The sequence below is a fragment of the Schistocerca gregaria genome, chromosome 2 (assembly GCF_023897955.1).
Source record: "Schistocerca gregaria isolate iqSchGreg1 chromosome 2, iqSchGreg1.2, whole genome shotgun sequence".
NCBI lineage: Eukaryota > Metazoa > Arthropoda > Insecta > Orthoptera > Acrididae > Schistocerca > Schistocerca gregaria.
Window position 1 is genome coordinate 902,360,150 of NC_064921.1, and position 19,643 is coordinate 902,379,792.

Genomic DNA, 19,643 nt, shown 5'->3' on the forward strand with positions numbered 1-19,643 from the left:
TTCCCTCACTAATCCGGCTCATTGCGTCAGAAATGGTCCACCAATCAGTGTTACTCTCACAAACGGGAGAATGGCACTCCGTTTAAGCCGACCAATCCGGAAATATATAACATCTGCGTTAGACATTTACTGTCCACTTTTGAGAAATCAGAAGCTGCACACTAGATCCATAAAGTAAATGCGGATGCTGGGGCTCTACCAAAAAATACAGCAGGTTTTGCTTTTAAGGTGAACACGCTGCCCATTATTCCTTTTCTCTGGCAAAAAGTGTTTTGGTGCATGGGCAGTCGGCCTGCCAGAATAGCTGTGTGCTAACTCACCCTCCGACAGACTTTTCAGCGGGTTGGTTGCCTCCACCGATCCAAAACTCCTGTGGCCGTCGTGTCTTGAATGCTTATGTACGCCAGCCTCAACTTTTTAATCTTGGTGCACACCTGCGATTTATTTATTAGATTTGCATATCGATTAAATGTGTTATTATTATAATTGTAAATAGTCTTATTTACAATTATAATAATAACACCCGAAGCAAGTAAGGGAGAAATGAAAATTGCTATTAACTTTCTATAGCTCACAAGCCTTTATTAGCCCTGAAGGTACGAGTCTTACTGACCCGATTGTATCACAATGTGCTCAGCTCTGTTCGTGTCATCTGATCACATATACGTGTTATCAGCTTTGACGCTGCCATTGCCAGTAGTGCTGTAGCTAAACACCTGTCCGATCTGGTTTGTAGTTTAGCCGCGGAGCACTTGCTTCGGGTGATTGTTATCTGCCCAGCAGCAATCAGGAGGATTCCCAGGGACTAGCCTGGGCTTTCCAGCCGAGCTCTACGATAAGACATTCACTCAGCAGGGAGCTTAGCACAGACTTCAGCCTGTAATCAGGGGGCGGATCTGCCAGCGTAGGTGCCCGGGGACCTCTTGCTGATGGATCCTTAAGCCGTCGCAAACATCTCCACCTCTAGAAGCATCAATCCTCGCCAGGTAAACAAAAACGAAAATTATTGGTATGTAGTGAAGTTAATATGAAGTTAACAACAGACATTTCCTCCAGAACCTGAAGAAAGGAAAAAGAAAAAGAAATCGAGTATACGATGAAAGAATAGCTATTTTCTCAAACTTTTATGAGTATAGTTAACTGATAATTATTAATACTATAGCCATGTCAGTGTGTGGGTGTTATGATGAAGAGTTGTGCAACGGATTGATCTGACAAGTACCCTTTGGCTCCTGCAAAAAGAAAGTCCACCCCACACTACTACAGAAGTAAGAAAGACGATCCTAACGTACCAAAAAGAAATGCCTGAAAAACTTTCAGCAATATATATTCTGGAGTCGTCTGCTGTAAGGAAAAGACACAAATATATTCTATTTCCTTACGTAACTAGAGGGATACTTGGGTGATGGAGTATTGCTCCTTAGTGTAAGAAAAACATTAAACAAATGGAAAATATTATTCATTGCAAAATTTAAGAAAATCAAGTGAAACTTTTATTTATAAACAGATACACAAATTTCCGGGTCTTTTTAGGTACAGGAGGTTACCTCTTATGGATAGGAATCCTTTTAATGAAATTTTTATACGATGTGTGGGAAAGCTGTTTTATCACCTTTATTTAAGAATGTTATTTACTCAGCAGAATTGCTGTGAGCCACACCTACTCAATCTGAATAATAATCCAATTGAATTTTTGTAAGTACGGTCGTGGCTGTCGAGTGAGAAATGTAATGTAGTGACATGAATCCAGTATGTTACTTCTAATGGAGGAAAGATGGCGCTCGCCTACACTGTAGTGCACAATACCATGAACTGCGACGACTGCTGCCTGCGTCGATCGCCGCTGAAAAATAACAAAACTATCTATTTCTATCTGCATTGACCTTCGCCAATCGAACTCTCATTATGCCTTGACGAAGTTAAGGACTCATATCTGACCCCCTAGTCTAAGTTCGCTCGCAGGCGCTAACAAAATACGCTGTCTGTGTTCAAACCGCTCATTAAGTGTCACAGCCAACACAGTGAACAAACGCTTAATGACGAGCGACTCAATACAGAGTATCACTCCGATTTGCCAGCGACAGAGGTGCTCTCTCAGTGCAGCACTGAATATGATACTTTGTTCCTCGCTCTCTTCATACAAACACGAGCGCACTCGCTCCTGCTATGTGTTCCTGATACAAGAGCGTCACTGCAACGACTCCCCACCACGCAAAAAGTGAAAGGGTATATCATCTGCTGTCTTTCCCTCACTAATCCGGCTCATTGCGTCAGAAATGGTCCACTAATCAGTGTTACTCTTACAAACGGGAGAATGGCGCTCCGTTTAACCCGACAAATCCGGAAATGTATAACATCTGCGTTAGGCATTTACTGTCCACTTCTGAGAAATCAGAAGCTGCACACTAGATCCATAAAGAAAATGCGGATGCTGGGGCTCTGCCAAAAATTACAGCTGGTTTTTACTTTTAAGGTGAACACGCTGCCCATTATTCCTTTTCTCTGGCAAAAAGTGTTTTGGTCCATGGGCAGTCGGCCTGTCAGAATAGCTGTGTGCTAACTCACCCTCCTACAGACTTTTCAGCTGGCTGGTTGCCTCCATCGATCAAAAACTCCTGTGGCCATCGTGTCTTGAATGCTTATGTACGCCAGCCTCAACTTTTTAATCTTGGTGCACACCTGATATTTATTTATTAGATTTGAATATCGATTAAATGTAAATATGTAAAATTGACTCTACCCTTTCGAGTTTGGGCTCGAAATGAAATGACTTGATACGCAGAATACGATGGTGAAGTCGGAATATGTAAGAAATGTAGGTCAGAAGACCAGACCACCTTACAGCCGGCCGATGAGGCCGAGCGGTTCTAGGTGCTTCGGTCTGGAACCGCGCTGCTGCTATGGTCGCAGGTTCGAATCCTGCCTCGGGCATGGATGTGTGTGATGTCCCTAGGTTAGTTAGGTTTAGGTAGTTCTGAATCTAGGGGACTGGTGACCTTTGATGATAACTCCAATAGTTCTTGGAGCCATTTTTTTTTTAATACTGTAACGCTTTATGCCATTTCGTTTGGTTTGTACACTCTTTGTTTCCTACCAAATGCCATAGAATCGTAACGAAGTGATGGAATGCCTGAAGAGGATCGATATCTGGAGCAGAGACAGCCACCTTCCTTAACAGAAATAAACGTATTGCCCATAATTGTCTGAAACGTCCGTTTGTATTGGATTACGACGAATCACAGGAAACGGAAGTGACAATAACATATCAAGGGGTAATCGCCCAGAGAAGTAGCTAATCTTGGGCACTCCTCGTCATTCTGACACCCAATCAGGGGCGATTAATACAGGAGATTCAAAGAAGGGCAATGCGTGACTTGTTCGTTTATTAAACTCGAGAGTGCCAGAGGACTTCTAATCAGGCTATGGTTGCAGATGTCACGGAGAGGTTTTGTGTTAAAATCAAGAGATCATAGCTTCCGAGAAGTCTGACTACATTTTCTTAGCTGATGGCGAGTCTTACTGGTTGTATGTCTTTCCGTTCTTAACGTTTAGTCCAGAGCACCGCTGGGCATCTTCAAAGATGCTCATGGTTCTGCTCAGTTTTTTCGACTGACGGTCGACGGAACTAAGTGGAACCAGGAGCACCTCTGGAAACGTCCAGCGCTGCAGGAACGGAAAACTTTTGTGGGCCCATAGTCGTACAACCAGGAAGACTCAACAGCATCTAAGACATCCGGTCACTAGAGACAATAGTGGTAACAATAGAGGTCGGGTAGGAGAAGGAAAACGGCACAGACCTTTGCATATTAACCTACCCAGAATCTGCCTTTGTGATTTAGGGACATGAAAGAAGACCTAAATGTGGATTGCCGACCGGGGAATTGAACGTCGGTCCTCCCAAATGCCACTGCAATGTCTGATCCAACGAACAATCTCACTAGTGTCAGATATGTTGTTTTTCATCCTTCATTTTCATACAGCGAGACCAGGGAGAGCTGTCTAGAAATTCCCCTGAAGGATGGCAGGGGGACAGAGGTAATCAGAGTTGGTAATGTTTGGCAGGGGATTTCCAGTTCCGGCACTCGCTGGATGACCAAGGGAAATCTTGCTAAAATCTTGGTCCGACTGGGGAAGTCGAAATTACTTTCATTTACTTCTGCGACAATTAACATTTTGTGTATGTCAATATATGTTCGTGTTTATTGACTGCATTAACCTAGAAGCTTAAATTGTTTACACCGTCAGGGGAAAGAGGACCATAGTATTTGACATAAATTTCTGCTTGATTTACAGACGACCGGGTTAAGGTGCAGTTAGGGTGTCCGGGTTTTCTGCATCACGCTTGGATGTTAGTAACAGCGAGGTGATGAGACGATCAATCTTAAGTCTGATTCAGATAGCAGATGAAAATTGCTCTTCATCTTTTTCTTTCCGCAAGTGAAGTTAACTAGTGTTTAATTTTTGTCGTGATAACACAGATTTATCCAAGTATTTATGTTTCATAAATTAAGTTAGCAAATAATTTGCTCTCGTAGGAATTTAGAATTAATGCTGTGTGAAATTCGCGATGTGCTACTAAATTCGATATTAGTGAAATATTTTTAGATGGTTATACACTGATGGGAAAAAGATTGCAACACCAAAAATAATTACTGTATAGTATGTCTGGGTAACATTTTTACGTGATTAACGCTACAAAATCACAAGTTAGTGTAAGCCAGAAATAAGCCATTGCACACATGCAAACGTGTGTGCACTGTGCTGTAGAGTGGCTGGCTGTCAATTTCTGGGATGGAACCTCATGCTTGATCCACTTGGTCGGTCAGTACAGAGACCGAAAATGCTCTTTATGGATGACGGTGGAATTGTCGTCAGATGATAACCCCTTTGTGCTACATTAGAGATAGATCCGGTGATCGAGCAGGCCAACGGAACATGTCGACAATCTGTGGAGCATGCTGGGTTCAATAGCAATATATGGATGAGCGTTATCCTGCTGGAAAACACCCCTGGAATGTTGTTAATGAATGGCAAAAGGACAGGTCGAATCAACAGATGGATGTACAGATTTGCAGTCATGGTGCACGACATGACCATGAGAGTGCTCCGGCACTCATACTAGATCGCAACCCAGACCGTAACTCCAGGTGTATATCCAGTGTTTGTAGAAGGCAGACAGGTTGGTTTCAGGCCCCCAATTGACCTCCCTCTGACCAACACATGACCATCACTTGCACTGAGGCAGAAATGGCTTTCATCAGGAAATGGAGAGCACGCTACAGGGCGCCTGGCTCGGAGATGTCTTTGTAGTAACCGATAGATAGCACTTTCTTGTGTCACTGTGATGCTAAACGCTGTTCTAATTGCTAGCGCAGGAGCATAAACATACTCCAGAGCCATACGCTGAGCAGAATGGTTTTCTCTCTCAGTAGCTCAACGTAGTAGTCTGGAAACCGGTCTTCTTGCGATCGCACATTATCGAGACCATTGGTATCAGCAGTCGTGTATAGTGCGTACATTCCTGTCACGTCTTTCCGCAATATCTCATAAGGAACAGCCATCTTCTCGTAGCTCTATTACATGACCTAGTTCGAACTTAGTGAGATATTGATAATGGCGTTTTTGTCACCTGAAGGCATAGTTGATTAAGATCAACTCACCCTGTCTAATCTTAAAGGTAATAAAACCTCACGGCGGCTACGCCACGTATTTAAAGCAAAACCCGATACGCATCCTCATAGAGGTGCTATTGGCGCCCCTCTTTGTGTGGCAGGCCTTAAAATTTTAATTTGAATAGACGGCAGGTTTCTCGACGTAGAAACACGCCTACCAACTTCCGTTTATGTCACTCAACTGCTTCTTGGCGTTTTCCGCCAGTGTAATTTCACATTCGCAGGTAGCTCTAGAAGAATAAAGTGAAATGAAAACTAAGTCTCGAACGGTGAAGCATTCCACAATTCACCAGCTACGTATAACACAGGATACTCTTCAGTTGCTTGCATTAGACCTTCCTCAAACGGATGACCTTGTGGCCTGAGTAGTAACGTTTCACTCAGATAATTGTGCATATATGCAGGCTGACCTCCCTACTGTCGACAGGAAAATCGACGTGGCCTGTCAGTTCACAGGTAGAGCTGAAAACCACAGGATGTTGAGTAAGGGAAGACAGAGCAAGAAAGACCATTCAGTGAAAGTAAAGTAGAAAAACCGACTTCCCGGAAGTAGGAGGAAACGAAAGAAGCAGCATTCCCTACATTTATCCGCTCATATAGCAGTGGTTTAAAGAACTGTGTTCATAGTCGTAGTACTTAGTGAAATACTTTGCCGGCACACTTCGATTTTGCATGGCGTAAATTACGAGCATATTAAAGTTGTGGTAGTTCTTTGGTCATTACTGTTCTTAAATTAATGACGTGACTCATAGAAAAGTGCTTGTTAGTCAGCACTTTCACTTTCTCACAGTATATTTTGCCATTCTGCGTATCACAGCTTGTTTGCTGTAATCTATGTCATTTTACTCCGAGCAATTTTAGGGTATCGATACTAGCTGTTCAGCAATCTCTTCCATCTCGCTTTGAGCAACTTAAGTCTCTTACTAGTCGGTTTTGCTGTCTATCAATAGCATTCGTTCGCAGTTGAGGAACATATGGTCTTGCCTGTTTGAACGTAGTTCGCCATTACTTATTCTCATTTCCAGAGTACACTATAGTCGACGAGGCACTTTGCGCTGTACCTCTGTTTTTTAGAAGGAAATTGCTTTTGCTGGCCGAGGTCCACGACACTGAGCACTCACAATAAGGTGAGGAAAGTCGTAGAATAGTAACACTGACGGATATACGAGGGTAATCCCAAAAGTAAGGTCTCCTATTTTTTTGTAAGTACATACACCTGCTTATTTCTACAATGGTTTATATCACTTTAAGCTTGAACATTAGCTATTTTTCGACATAATCAACATTTCTGTACATGCATTTTTGTAGACGCTGTGGCAGTTTTTGTATGCCCATGTCATACCAGCTGGCCGCCATGCTGTTCAGAAAGTTATGAACCTCTTCTTTCACCTCGTCGTCGGAGCTGATTCGCTGGGACCACAATTAACGCTAATAGGTACTTTGAGACTCTGAAAAAACTCAAACGGGCAATTCAGAACCGGAGAAGAGGAATGTTGAGCAAGGGCGTACACACTGTCCATGACAACGCTCGACCACACATCGCTCGGCAAACGGTTGCTCTCCTGCGGCAGTTTCATTTGAACATACTCACCCACCCACCCTATAGTTCTGACTTGGTGCCCAGTGGTTATCACCGGTTCCCTAAGGTAAAAGAACATTTGGCCGGAAAGCGATTCATCTCCGACGACGAGGTGAACGAAGCGTTTCAGAACTTTCTGAACAGCATGGTGGCGAGATGGTACGACATGAGCATACAAAAACTGCCACAGCATCTACAAAAATGCATAGACAGAAATGGTGATAATGTCGAAAAATAGCTAAATGTTGAAGCTGGAAACTGATGTAAACCATTGCAGGAACAAACAGGTCCACGTACTTATAAAAAAATAGGAGACTTTACTTTTGGGACTATTCTCGTAGATTGCTGTAGTACTGCGTACACAAGGTGGAAAAGGGCAGTGCAGTGGATTGGAGGAGCTGTCATTTATACCCAGGTGATCCATTTGAAAAGTTTTCGATGTTATTGTGGAAGTACGACGGGACTTAACACACTTTGGATGCGGAATAGTAGTTGAAAATATAATCATGGAACCTAAAATTTCAGAAATCATTAATGAATTCAATATTCCGAGATTTACAGTGTCAAGATCATGCCGAGACTATCTAATTTCTGCCATCACCTCTCACGCGTTGGCCGGCGGCTTTCACTTAACGACTGTGAACAGCGATGTTTGCGTTGGGTAGTCAGCTGCCTGGAATAACCGCAGAAATAAATGTGAGACATACGACGAACTATCCGGTAGGACAATGCTGCGAAAATGGGCGTTAATGGGCTATCGCAGCAGACGACCGACGCGAGTTCTTTTGTTAACAGCCTGCATGTCCTCTTCTGGGCTAGTGGCCATATAAGTTGGACCCTAGACGACTCGAAAAACGTGTTCTGTCAGATTATTTTAGTTGGTAAGAGCTAACGGTATGGTTCCAGAGTGGGGATAAACCCCACGCAGCCATGGACCCAAATTGTCAACAAGGCATCATCCAAGCTGGTGGTGGTCCATAATGGTGTGGGCTGTGTTTAAATGCAATGGACTGGGTCCTCTGGTCCAACTGAACCGATCATTAATAGGAAATGGAGACCATTTGCAGCCTTTGAAGGACTTTAGGTTCTTAAACAACGAGGGGATTTCTATGTACGACAATGCACCCAGTCGCCGAGCCACAATTGTTCGCGATTGATTTGAAGGACATTCTGGACAGATCGAGCGAAAGATTTGGCCACCCATCGACCATTTGTAGGGGATAATCTAGAGGTTGGTTCGTGCAGAAAATCCGCACCAGCGACACTTTCAAGTTATGGACGGGTATAGAGGCAGCATGGCTCAATATATCAGCGGGGCGCTTCCGACGACTTGTTGCTTTCATGCCACGTCGAGTTGTTGCACTACACCGGGCAAAAGAAAGTGCGGCGCTATGTTGGAGGTGTCTCGTGACTTATGTTACCTCAGTGTAGTGTAACTGACAAAGGCTGACTGCCATCTGTTTATTTCCTTGCGATGTTTGTTTAAATTTACGTTGCGAGATTAGATTGGGAATGCTTTTTTTTTTTTTTTTTTTTTTTTTTTTAATTACTCCCTAATAGGCAGTTGATCGCGTGATACCACACAGTTTAATAGGTGTTCCGAGACTCTTTCACACACACACACACACACACACACACACACACACACACACACACACATATATATATATATATATATATATATATATATATATATATATATATATATATATTGATGGAGGGTAACGTTAAGTTTTGGGTTACGGTTTCAGAGCTACGCATCTCAGATGATAATGCCTTGGTTTCTAAAGTTGGATATCGTCTGCTGTATCTCTAAGGGGCTGTAAATTTTTTCTGTTCCCTTGAAACTCAGAACATTCTTTCTTATTCGTTGAACTGGAAACATCTGAATGTTCCACGTCGTGGGACATCATTTCGTCGTGCTGCGAGAGTCTAACACGCTAGTCATAGCCTCTCTTATGACTCGCCGCTCAGCTACAGGTTGGGTACTGACAGTTATTAATTATTATAAGTAGAATGTTCCTACATGCTAGTTGGGTTTCAGATGCTGAGCTGCTGGCTGGTGCAACGGGACACCGTGTCGTGTTGGCTCACTCACGTAAAGCTACCTCGTGGGCAGAACGTATTAGGAGTGTCAATGCTCCCACTAATCATTAAAGCCAGCCGGTGTGGGCCAGCGGTTGTAGGCGCTACAGTCTGGAACAGCGTGACCGCTACGGTCGCAGGTTCGAATCTTGCATCGGGCGTGGATGTGTGTGATGTCCTTAGGTTAGTTAGGTTTAAGTAGTTCTAAGTTCTAGGGGACTGATGACCATAGATGTTCAGTCCCATAGTACTCAGAGCCATTTCAACCATAACCATTAAATGTTTCGTGCGTTCTGAATTTATGTGCACACAACTGGGGAGACCGCCCCATAGCGCCTGTATTCTATAAATGGAAAGCTGTTGTTGTTGTTGTGGTTTTCAGTCCTGAGACTGGTTTGATGCAGCTCTCCATGCTACTGTATCCTGTGCAAGCTTCTTCATCTCCCAGTACCTACTGCAACCTACGTCCTTCTGAATCTGCTTACTGTATTCATCTCTTGGTCTCCCTCTACGATTTTTACCCTCCACGGTGCCCTCCAATACTAAATTGGTGATCCCTTGATGCCTCAGAACATGTCCTACCAACCGATCCCTCCTTCTGGTCAAGTTGTGCCACAAACTTCTCTTCTCCCCAATCCTGTTCAACACTTCCTCATTAGTTATGTGATCTACCCATCTAATCTTCAGCATTCTTCTATAGCACCACATTTCGAAAGCTTCTATTCTCTTCTTGTTGACACTTAAATATATACTCGAAAGCAAGGGGAAACTACGGCCGTAATCTTTCCCGAGGGCATGCAGCTTTACTGTATGATTAAATGATGATGGCTTCCTCTTGGGTAAAATATTACGGAGGTAAAATAGTCCCCCATTCGGATCTCCGGGCGGGGACTACTCAAGAGGATGTCGTTATCAGGAGAAAGAAAACTGGCGTTCTACAGATCGGAGCGTGGAATGTCAGATCCCTTAATCGGGCAGGTAGGTTAGAAAATTTAAAAAGGGAAATGGATAGGTTAAAGTTAGATATAGTGGGAATTAGTGAAGTTCGGTGGCAGGAGGAACAAGACTTCTGGTCAGGTGACTACAGGCTTATAAACAAAAAATCAAATAGGGGTAATGCAGGAGTAGCTTTAATAATGAATAGGAAAATAGGAATGCGGGTAAGCTACTACAAACAGCATAGTGAACGCATTATTGTGGCAAAGATAGATACGAAGCCCACACCTACTACAGTAGTACAAGTTTATATGACAACTAGCTCTGCAGATGACGAAGAAATTGAAGAAATGTATGATCAAATAAAAGAAATTATTCAGATAGTGAATGGAGATGAAAATTTAATAGTCATGGGTGATTGGAATTCGGTAGTAGGGAAAGGGAGAGAAGGAAACGTAGTAGGTGAATATGGACTGGGGCAAAGAAATGAAAGAGGAAGCCGCCTGGTAGAATTTTGCACAGAGCACAACTTAATCATAGCTAACACTTGGTTCAAGAATCATAAAAGAAGGCTGTATACATGGAAGAACCCTGGAGATACTAAAAGGTATCAGATAGATTATATAATGGTAAGACAGAGATTTAGGAACCGGTTTTAAACTGTAAGACATTTCCAGGGGCAGATGTGGACTCTGACCACAATCTATTGGTTATGATCTGTAGGTTAAAACTGAAGAAACTGCAAAAAGGTGGGAATTTAAGGAGTTGGGACCTGGATAAGCTGAAAGAACCAGAGGTTGTGCAGAGTTTCAGGGAGAGCATAAGGGAGCAATTGACAGGAATGGGGGAAAGAAATACAGTAGAAGAAGAATGGGTAGCTTTGAGGGATGAAGTAGTGAAGGCAGCAGAGGATCACGTAGGTAAAAAGACGAGGGCTAGTAGAAATCCTTGGGTGACAGAAGAAATGGAAAGCTAACTCTAACTAATCTCTTGCAGTCACGATCTTGTTCGTTTTCTTACTACCTATACATATTAGAGGTGCAGGCCCTAATTTATTTATGGTGCCCAAAATTAATGTGTATGCTGTGTATTTTTCATTTTATTTTCGAGACAGATCGCGATACTAACTTTATTTTTATAGGCTTAAGAAATTGACGTTCTGGCTATCTTCAGAAAATCTGGAGTTATTTGTGACTACTGAGCTGTACGAGAGCCTTTATCGATACCCGCCCCTCCAGCATAACCTCTTTGGACAGTTGCCTGGCAACTGTGCCTCAGGTGTACCGCTAAGGGTAGTGAACTAGTGCTTCTGCGGCTCGCACATGTACTACGGCAAGGAGATTGTTTAAGCATCCACTGCAGCACTGCGTGTCGTGGGCGACATTTTGATGACGGCTCCGTGTAACGGTCTAGAGACTGGCTTCAGCAGTTCGGTCTGTTTGGACCATCAAGGTGCACGTATTAACGGTTAATGGGGGGGCCACGCTCTTGAGAAAGGCTGTTTGGGCAGCGCCGAGTCGAGGATTGGAGTCCGGATCCCTGAGTACGCTGCGTTTCCTGGTGGACATGGGATTTGTGACGATTTTAATTTCATCCAGGAACAATGCGGAAACTGCATCTGATCTAAAGCCATCGGATACCGCGAGGAACTTTTTGGATAATCCCTGTGTTGTGGCGTAAGGTTCCACCATCCGGGTTATGCCGTAAAATTTTGGAAATTTGTGGTAAGGTCGTATGGGACCAAATTGCTGAAACTGCTGATGTCATCGGTCCCTAAGCCGACGCACTTCTTAATCTTACTTAAACTAACTTCCGCTAAGGTCAACACACACCCATGCCCCAGGGAGGACTCGAGCCTCCGAATGAGGGGGGGGGGGGTGGTCGCGAGGACCGGATTATGCAGACAAATTGCGCTGTAGTACTGTGCAGACCCGATTTGCATGGTGCGTATGGGTTATGCTCTATTCTTGTGCTAAACAAGTGTCTTACTTCCTGTTAAACTTTTGTAATGTTTTACTGTATATTTGGCGGAGGTTTGCCTTGTCAAAACACTTGCAACAGGCTGACGAGCGGACATTTTACGTATGAAATCTACGAGTGTTTTAATTGTGTATAGACTGTACAGAAATTTGCATGAGGCTGGTGGCACTAACGGAAGTGGCTTTCGTCTAGTTCTGTACCTTTTCAGAGTTAAAGGGCATTTATATTTTGATCCTTGAGCGAATCGTAACACTGATATCCTTTCATCTTAAATTTTAATACCACTCTATAACCTTTCAGTTTTCTGTTTCCGACATTGCTCCTTAAACGTATAGAGTGAACAGCAGAGGCGAAAGACTACACCCCTGTCTTACACTCTTTTTAATCCATGCACTTCATTCTAGGTCCTCCAGTCTTAGTTTTACCTCTTTCCTATTGTACATACCGTATATTACCCGTCTTTCCCAAGGCTTACTCCTATTTCCCTCGGGTTTTTGAACATCTAGCACCAGTTTACTTCATCGAACTTTCTTTCCAGTTCGACAGATCGTATGAACTCGTTGGTCTTCTTTCAGTCTTTTTTTCCATTATCAACCGCAACTTCAGAACCGCTTCTCTGGTGTCTTTCACTTTCCTAGAGCTAAAGTGATTGTCACGTAACAGGTCCTCAGTTTTCGTTTTCATTCTTCTGTACGTTATTGTTGTCAGCAAATTGGATGCATGAGCTGATAAGATGATTGTAGAGGCTTGGGAACTGTGGGGATGTTGTTCTTCGAAAATCTGATGGTGTATTGTCTGCCTCATACATTATACACACCAATTTTTTTTGTCACTCCATACAATGATTTTAGATATTCCTATGGAGTGTTATATATCCCTTCTGCCCATACGATTTTAGGGCTTCCTAATCCCTTATAAGTTCTTATTCTAACTCTGGATCCCCTATCTCTTCGCGATCGAAACCTGTTTCTCCAATCACATCATCAGGCCAGCACTCAGCGTTATCTAGGCATCCAGCCGTACTACCACGGCCAACCTGTGATTAGTTTGAGTTGTCTCCCAGACGTATGATAAAATGTGGAGGGGATCCATCATTCTGTTAGGACATTGCGGTGTGCGTAGTGAAAGGAACGTTGTCTGGGTGTTGAATAGATGAATCTTAGAAAAAATGCCCGTAATTATGTCCCGTCTTTCGTTGTTTTAAGATGATTGGAGCTGGCGACATATCGCAGATTGTGATGTACCAAACGTTCATCGAAAAAAAGAGCTCGGAAATTTGTTTCCACTGTAGCACTGGGATTTTCATGCCATCGATGATTGTTACATGTGTTCTTGATTCCATACCTTATAAGCGTGGCATCATCGGTGAATAGTATTAATGGAAGCAAACAACAGTTTTCAGTATAAGATTGACAAAATTCCGGTCGTGTACCTTTGTCGCCAGTGTGATGATTGTGGACACGATGTATGTGAAATTGGTAACAGTTTTACAAGTGTGTCGTTTCGCCGTAGTCGACTTCGTGGAGCATTGATACGTGTAGTAAGAAGAATGAGAACAACAAAGAATATGTGTTTTACACAATGTGCTGAAAACTCCACTAACACTCTACCAACAGGAATTCGACGTGTCGAAAATAAGCGACGGTATTTATTGTTCGGCAGCAGCGAAACCACTACCATTGCAAAAACAGTAATTGTACACCGTATCTGCATATTCTCCCTTTACTTAAGAATGTGCCGTTTTGGCCAACGCATGTGAAACATAGTTAACCGATGTTTCTTATACCTTCTCAACTCCTCGTACTACTTCAGGCACGACACACAATGGGCAGCAGTATGTTGGACAAGATAGTTTAATGACAGAAAGACATTCCGGGCAAAGATGCTCAGAGCACCGAGGCAAGTTTGGTTAGAATAAAACGTCAAAGAAGTTGTGTGGGTAAGACACATAAGTGCTCACGACCAGCCCAGAAACAAATGAACTTTGAATATATACCATCTCGAAAACCATTCGGAATAGGACATATGTCTCTCCGAAGTTTTTTGCTTCAAACGAGCGTTCCTGTCATCTCCCCGGAAAATGACCATTCCTCCTGGGACTCCCTGTATACCGGTCGATTCTGCTAAGATGCTCACCTAAAATATTTCCAGAACTGTTTAACATATGGTAATAGTGCGTTCATACAGATGGAAGGCGTGAAAGTCCTCAAGAAACGTGGTATAGAGTATTTTAAAAAAAGTGACATATTCGTACAGATGGTAGTATTGGTCAAAACCCATTGGTGATGCGTGCTACTTAAATATTTTTTTTTAATTTTGTTACAATGTTACGTACCTAAGGCTATGAAGCTGAATAGCTGAATTATTCATGGTCTATTTTGTCGATTTCAAAATTACCTCCTGGTCTGAAGATGGACTTCATGTGACCGAAACCGGTAACATGAAAAATAAATATAGGGGCAGCTGAATCACCCTGTGTTATTAGTTGACTCTACCACATCCGTGACAAACGACACAGAAAGCGCAGAATAATGCATCAGTGAATCACTACACCAAGGCCGTAGCGTAACAGCTTACCCACTACCTCGGGGGGAACACTGTCGTTGCTATAGTCAGGTGACATTGCTGAACAGTCCACAGACTACATGTTTAAGTAGTGATATAAAACTAGTTGTTGAACCCCTCAACGACGGACGTGTCGTTGATGTGTTAGCCCCACCTTTGAATACAAGTGGATATGTTTTCAGGTAATTGCGCCTCTTGCAGCGGCATTATTGTATTCATTACTGTCACTACCTCCTCTTCCCAAGCTGGAGTAGTTGAGTAGTTTTATCAGCACACAGCGTGAATTCAATCAGCTTTGTTATCTCTGCTGCACTAGCTACTCAGCTACATCACTCAGCTGAAGTGTATGTGCATGGGATCCCCTTTACGGAATTAATCACAATACTGGTCACAATTGTCTGCATAAAGTACAAAATCTCTGTCGCTGGTAGAGGGATACGTGCTTGTACGAGCGGGCAGCTGCTTGCCGCGAGCGGGGGAAGGCAGGGTGGGGGGGGGGGGGGGGGGGGGTGGCGACCATTACCCAACCCACAGCCCCTGCCAACAATCCAATTGAAGCGAATTAAGCTGCGCGAGATAACTCGTTATCGCCAGTGCCTATGCATGTAATTTTGGCGGCACTGTTTTCGTCGAGCACGTCGCATGCGCCCGTGTCCGCGGGCGAAATATAACAGACCGCCGGAGCGTGGGCGGCGATGGACGGCGCCGGGGTCGGCGGCAGCGGCGGTAACAGGTTGCCCAAATACGCGGCCGGCGGTCCGCCTCATCAGAGTCGCTGAATGGCTTATTAAAACGGGGCCCGCCGGCCGGTCGATGCTGCGTTCCGCAGGGCTCCGTCCGCGAACCACTAATAGCAGCAACGCAGGGCCCTAGGGGCTGTCCGGCTGAGTATGCAGTCCCCCACTCACGTCGTTTGCTCCCATCATTATGGCTGCGGAAAAAATCTTTGGTAAGCGTTGCGGAAGTATTATTGTACAAAGCAGATAAACGTATTTGTGCATTTCGTTTGAAATGAGGGATTTAATGTGAAACTGAGTCTAAAGCTTACCTTTTCAAAAATTTAATATATTTCATAGCCTTCTGAATATACAAAAATTAAATTTCAGCGCCCTGTAAGATTATCGGAGTTATGAAATTACTTGGAGAAATATCATTATGCGAAGTTGGCACTTCTGCAGATGAGGCTGGAGAAAGATGCGTTTGCCTTTTAGGTCGACAGCGATTTCAACTTCTTTGCCGCTATTGATGTTGATTTAATTTATGAGTTTGAAGAGGAGAAACTTATATTCAGATAAACTTGTTTTAGAAGAAAGGTAAGTTATTAAGCACGCAGCTAATTCACAAATGCAACTATGTATTTAGTGGCCCAGCGAGACAAAAAAAAAAAAAAAACACGAAATTTGCTCTCTAACGCACCAATTATAGATATTCAGTTAATTTTAGGATAATGGTGAGTAGCACCAATCAGGAAGTTGAAGTTATCATGATATTTGTTCACCATACATTGTGAGTGATTCCAGAGATCACAAGGATATTTATAGGCAGCAATTCGTAAAATTGTGAAATTTTTTTGCCAATATTTGTATGTTCTTGCGTAAAACAGTGAAACAAATTCTCCTTTACTGATTATTTTATGTGAAGTTTCTGTAAGGTAACTAGTTTCCCGGTTGTTGGATCTGCAGTAGACTTGACATTCTTTATACTAGTTTTTTTAAGGACATCAAACACGCAGTTGACTGTAGAAATTATTTATTTCACTATTCTAGTTTCGATCTTTTGGGCCATTTTCAAGTGATAATGCAATAGATTTTGCTTCGGCGCATGTCAGACTTTAAAACCCTCTAACATATATACACGTCATCGACAAAAATAGGCCTTTTCGCTGTGGAGTTAGAGTAGTATCAGAGGCCTGTTTTTGACGATGATTTGTATACACGTCGAAGGATTTTAAAGTTTCACATGTGCTGAAGCAGAATCTTTTGTATTGCCACTTGAAAATGGCCCAAAGGCCGAAATCGCAATTGTGAAATAAATAATTTCTCAGTCAATGGCAACTATTAAGTTATTTAAAAAATTCTACATGACTGTTAACATCGAGCAAAAGGATTTAATAAATCATTTATACCTCGCGTCTGGAATAGCTCTGAGCACTATGGGACTTAACTGCTGAGGTCATCACTCCCATATAACTTAGAACTACTTAAACCTAACAAACGTCACACACATCCATGCCCGAGGCAGGATTCGAACCTGCGACCGTAGCGGTCGCGCGGTTCCAGACTGTAGCGCCTAGAACCACTCGGCCACCCCGGCCGGCTATACCTCGTGTTTGCCGAGTGATTTCATCGCTTGTTAGAAATTATGTGGTTTGAGCAGATAATCACCTGTAACTTTATATGATGAAGTTTTCTTGTATAAGAAGAAAATCTGCTTTGCTACCTTCTTAGGCAGGCTTTCACGTACGGGCTTTCTTCCATTGTTGATTTGTTTGGGGAGCTGGATAGTAGCACCTTCTTTACCTGAACTGGTAACATTATATCTGTATATTAATGGCTCCTTTTCTGAATTATTTACGTTCAAAATAAATCATTTCTGTTTTATCATTTCTGTGTTACGCGTACGAAAAGGAGCTGCACGCGGCCATACCGCCGTATTGCTATTACTTATGATGCCAAACTTTCTATGTTAATTTTCTGCGTATTTTCTCTTTGCATGAATGTAGGTTCCAGATGCAGAATACTATGTCGACGGCTGCCGTTACGAATGAGGTCAACTTCCTCAGTGTATTACAGAATGATGCTTAGAATCAATGAATACGTACCTTAGGCGACATCCTCCCTGCAATGTTGGAAGCTATAGACCGAAAACATACACATTGCTAAATTCTTCTCAGTTTCTTAATGAATCATTTATCTTTTCATGTTTGAGCAGGAGCTACACGAAAAAAAAACTCCTGGAAATGGAAAAAAGAACACATTGACACCGGTGTGTCAGACCCACCATACTTGCTCCGGACACTGCGAGAGGGCTGTACAAGCAATGATCACACGCACGGCACAGCGGACACACCAGGAACCGCGGTGTTGGCCGTCGAATGGCGGTAGCTGCGCAGCATTTGTGCACCGCCGCCGTCAGTGTCAGCCAGTTTGCCGTGGCATACGGAGCTCCATCGCAGTCTTTAACACTGGTAGCATGCCGCGATAGCGTGGACGTGAACCGTATGTGTAGTTGACGGACTTTGAGCGAGGGCGTATAGTGGGCATGCGGGAGGCCGGGTGGACGTACCGCCGAATTGCTCAACACGTGGGGCGTGAGGTCTCCACAGTACATCGATGTTGTCGCCAGTGGTCGGCGGAAGGTGCACGTGCCCGTCGACCTGGGACCGGACCGCAGCGACGCACGGATGCACGCCAAGACCGTAGGATCCTACGCAGTGCCGTAGGGGACCGCACCGCCACTTCCCAGCAAATTAGGGACACTTTTGCTACTGGGGTATCGGCGAGGACCATTCGCAACCGTCTCCATGAAGCTGGGCTACGGTCCCGCACACCGTTAGGCCGTCTTCCGCTCACGCCCCAACATCGTGCAGCCCGCCTCCAGTGGTGTCACGACAGGCGTCAATGGAGGGACGAATGGAGACGTGTCGTCTTCAGCGATGAGAGTCTCTTCTGCCTTGGTGCCAATGATGGTCGTATCCGTGTTTGGCGCCGTGCAGGTGAGCGCCACAATCAGGACTGCATACGACCGAGGCACACAGGGCCAACACCCGGCATCATGGTGTGGGTGCGATCTCCTACACTGGCCGTACACCGCTGGTGATAGTCGAGGGGACACTGAATAGTGCACGGTACATCCAAACCGTCATCGAACCCATCGTTCTACCATTCCTAGACCGGCAAGGGAACTTGCTGTTCCAACAGGACAATGCACGTCCGCATGTATCCCGTGCCACCCAACGTGCTCTAGAAGGTGTAAGTCAACTACCCTGGCCAGCAAGATCTCCGGATCTGTCCCCCATTGAGCATGTTTGGGACTGGATGAAGCGTCGTCTCACGCGGTCTGCACGTCCAGCACGAACGCTGGTCCAACTGAGGCGCCAGGTGGAAATGGCATGGCAAGCCGTTCCACAGGACTACATCCAGCATCTCTACGATCGTCTCCATGGGAGAATAGCAGCCTGCATTGCTGCGAAAGGTGGATATACACTGCACTAGTGCCGACATTGTGCATGCCTGTGTCTATGTGCCTGTGGTTCTGTCAGTGTGATCATGTGATGTATCTGACCCCAGGAATGTGTCAATAAAGTTTCCCCTTCCTGGGACAATGAATTCACGGTGTTCTTATTTCAATTTCCAGGAGTGTAAATTTTCGCCGTGGTTAGGTTGTGAAAATGTGTGTGTGTCGGTATTTATTCAGTTATAAGTGCTGAGTTCAGATCGCTTTTTTAAATTCTTTTCTGGGGGCATAAAGATTCATATTTTCTGCATAACTTAAATTTCTGGAAGTTACTTTCGCAGATCAATGGAATTGTTTGTAACACACACAAACCCATGGGTGTTCTTCGGTGTATCCCTTCGTCCTTCATTTGCTATCTAGTTATTAATATTAACTTTATCACATAGTTGGCTAGTGCCATATTTTTGAAATGTGGGAAGAGAGATTGAAATCTTTAATTATTTTCTTCCTCGCTATGTCCCGTTCATTAACAGTCCACCATTATATTTCCCACCAGAAAGCCACGACGCAGGTCATTTTAACTTGAAGCGAAATGCTGAAGTTTCTATATTGTCTGCGGCCCCTCCCGCCAGAGGTTCGAGACAACCCCC